At 43.2% G+C, this 3,671-nt stretch overlaps 1 long non-coding RNA gene across 1 annotated transcript; it reads right to left on the bottom strand.

Annotated features, from left to right (window-relative positions):
* Positions 1-403: 403 nt before the first annotated feature.
* LOC134632210 (uncharacterized) lies at positions 404-2,000 on the bottom strand. The gene is made up of 3 exons (XR_010094481.1): positions 1,680-2,000; positions 706-789; positions 404-582 (listed from the first exon to the last, which is right to left on the bottom strand). It is a non-coding gene; the product is annotated as an uncharacterized LOC134632210 (long non-coding RNA).
* Positions 2,001-3,671: the final 1,671 nt, after the last annotated feature.

The following is a 3,671-nucleotide window of genomic DNA, read 5'->3' as shown; positions in this document are numbered from 1 at the left end:
TTATTGTTATTTACTTTATTGCTATCAAATAAATATCCAAGTAAAATTGTTCAAAGTTAGCGTTATGTTCATACATGTTAAAAATGCCTGTAAATCAAATTGAGTTCAGTGACAATTACTGTTTGTTCGAATCAATTTATTAATAACATAAAACCTTTAAACTAATGCAACACATATAACAATGTAACAAATATATTCAAATAAATAAATTTCTCAGTACATAACTCATTTGGGAACTAATCTTTCTAGAAGTGAAAACAGTCTGTCCGTCCTCTCCCTGCTCTCCTCAGCCTCTCTTTGCTGCCTCATGTCCTCTCTGATGAGATCTAGCAGCTCATCATCCCTGTCTCTCTTCCTCTTTCTCCCTGTCGTAGGTGGCTGAGCCGCTTCGTCATCACTGTCGTTTTGGTCACCCACTGCTGTGCTTGGCCCTGGAGTGTCCTCAGGGAGAGAGGACATTTGGACAAGAGGCTTAATGGAAGGCCTCTGTCCTATCACCTCATCCATGAGGGCAAACCAGGGCCAAGTAGCAGCAGTGGGCTTCCCACTGACCCCCTCTCCTGAGCCTGGATACTTGCAATCCTAAAGGCAGAGGAAATCAAAAATGACAGCAGGGAAATAAAAACACCACAACAACTCTTAGTAATTGCACATTTATTAACTTGTGTTCTTAAGAATTATCTTCTTGATAACACACATACGTACTTTGTATTCTTTAAAGTTATCTCATGTCTTCTGGCCTGTAAGCGGGTGACTTTCCCCTGCAGGCCCATCTTCTCCAGAATTGTCCTGATCACACACAACAAATAAGAAGAAAGGAAACCATGGCAACTATGTTAATCCCTAAACCCAAAATTTTTCACAGCAGAACACCAGAGGAACACCGTCTGGACATCACAGGTTCTGTACAGCAGCGGTCCGTGAGTCGTTTGGTACCGGGCGACGAGAGTTGAGGCTCCGCTGTGAAATTTATGGTTTTCAGGGGTTTTATCATTAACTCTGTTTCCCTGGGTCTTTCCCTTGTTGTAGTTTCGTGTCTTATTTTGAAAGAAATATTTACACATTACCATAGCGACCAGAGAGCATTAAGCGGCAGAGAGGAGGATGTTACTGTCAATATGGCACATTTTCAGGAGGACGCTGCTAATAAAGTTACACAATTACACAGCACATTCACATTTATTATTATATTTACAAAATACCACAGTATTTGTCTTGGTCGGATCATTTTATGTGGTTGTATGTATCTGCGATACCTTAAAGGCCGCTCCGTGTCTGACATAAACCGGTCTGTGGCGTAAAAAAGGTTGGGGACCGCTGCTGTAGCATGAGGGTTAATAGGACCGCACTCATATGAATATGATGTGTAAACTGATTTATTCTTGTACCTCCACGCTGTAGCGGCTCAATTCTTCACCCAGTGAAGAGGTGATCGTTTTCTCCTCGTTTTAATAAATTAAGTCGTTTGGTCTTTGTTCCACACAACATATCACCAATTCGAAAAAATCTAAATTAGCTGTATGTAAGCAGCAATACATGAAAAATCGCGGGACCCCCCATACAAACTGGTTTACGGTTATTTTAAAGAAAAGAAACATGTCTATGCAGATGCCCAAAGCTTAACAAAACGACCACTATAACAATTTAACTTTTGTACAACCAGATTTTCATATACTTACATTTGAAAGTGTTTTCCTCTCCCGCTTCGACCACCATCGTTATCAGAAACAAATCTCCTCTATGACCCGCAATGAATCCTGGGATATAGTAGGACATGAAGGATACATCGGACCATCCTTAGAATTCAGGGCAAAGTAGGACACATTTGTCGCCACATTTTGAGGACTCTTTGAATTCGGACAGCCTTCGTCTCGTCGCCGTGACGTCATTGCCTCCAAATATGGCATTGAAGCGTCCTTCCTCTGAATTCGGACACGACTAACCCTCAAATTCACGGAAAAGTAGGACACATTTGTCGCCACATTTTGAGTGCTCTTTGAATTCGGACAGTCCTCGTCGCGTCACTGTGACGTCATTGCCTCCAAATATGGCATTTTAAGCATCCTTCCCCTGAATTCGGACACAGCCAGTGAGTGATTCGTAACAGGAAGGGAGGGGGTGAGTGAGTGAGTGAGTGAGTCAGTGATTCGTTCAACTCGTTTGAGCTGTGAGCCAGGAGGAAGGGGGTTAGTGAGTCCTGAGTGATTCGCTTATGCTATGATTCAGCACAGCAAGGGAGGGGGTGAGTACCTCAAATGTGCTGTTAGCATGCTAGCTGAGTGATGCTACTGTGAACCGAGGAGCTATTGTCTTGATGTGAGCTTCTACTCAGGGTTTTTTCTTCCAGTTCACAGCAGGAATGTTTTTGTTAATAAACTGGCTGTTGTTTTTTTCGCCACAATTTTAATTATAAACTAGATATATTTCTACTAATGGAATTAGTTTGCTAACAGCAACAGGGATGAGTCAGTGAGTCAGTTGCGCTTGTGAATCATGATTCACGAGTCAGTAAAGTGATTCTCGAGTATTGAACGATTCGTTCACGAATCGAACATCACTACATTATAGGGCTTTGGAGTTGACGTCACGCCGCAGTGCATTGTGGGATCGCGGCGCCATGTCAGAAGGCCACAAATCAAAACAAACACACTGTGTTGATAGCAGGACTGCCAGAACCATGCTTAAAATCAGCGCAAAAGACAAAGGGCTGTATCGCGAACGATTGCGCCCAGACGCCAAGAGACGGTACATGGAAAAAATAGCGTGCATCGGTAATGTGGACCCGTATGAAAAAAGGCAGTGGAGCGGAAACCCAGATGGCCTACCGCCGTTGTCCTATCCCGATATCGTCGCGTACCTTGTCTGTGGAGTCAGCGCATACACGGCGAATCATTTTCGGAATTATAAATTCCTGGAGGCGCACATCTAATTCACAAACGGTTGGGTACAAGATTTGGCCGTTTTTAAGCCTCCAATTTGTGAGTACGTTGACCATATGACCAAGATACAGCCAGAGGTTGCCAGCTGTGCGTTGCCATGTAAATAGTTTGCATTTCATGTGTATGTACTTGCTAAGTACATGTCAACAGATCTTGAATAAAAAAAAAATAAACATACTTTTCTTTTCTGTTTCATATTTCATATGCTGGTTTGCCTGCAATAATGCCAAATAATACGCTACTCCGTCAACATGACGTGGTTCTGCAGCATCACACATTAGGATGTTTTATCTAATTATCTATGACCTCAGCGCATTCAAAATAACACTAAAAGCCTATTAAGAGAGATATGAATTTATTTAGAACTCACCGGAAAGAAAATGCCGCGAGCAAACCAACAAAAAATTGGGGATGGCAGAGAACTCGATATCCGCTCGTCTGACCGCTGCAATCCAAGCCTGACGTCTTCGTTTAGTAATATCGGATACATGAGATCCCTCCCGTTGCCTCCAGGAGGGGAAACGATGAAAAGAGAGCCCATTTTCCAGCTTCTTGCCTTCCCTATCGTGTGATCTAACGTTGCAACACAGCACGTACGAACCATAGCTGACACTTCCGTGTGCTTTCTTTGGCCTACTGTCATGGCGGGAGGGGGCGTGGCCCCACTCCTGTGACATCACGCTCCAAAGCCCTATACAGCAGTTCTTTTGTTTGCTCTGAATTTTGACAGCC

The sequence above is a fragment of the Pelmatolapia mariae genome, linkage group LG7 (assembly GCF_036321145.2).
Source record: "Pelmatolapia mariae isolate MD_Pm_ZW linkage group LG7, Pm_UMD_F_2, whole genome shotgun sequence".
Classification (NCBI taxonomy): domain Eukaryota; kingdom Metazoa; phylum Chordata; class Actinopteri; order Cichliformes; family Cichlidae; genus Pelmatolapia; species Pelmatolapia mariae.
The sequence above is the reverse complement of the archived record's forward strand: the minus strand, read 5'-3'. Positions and strand labels throughout refer to the sequence as shown.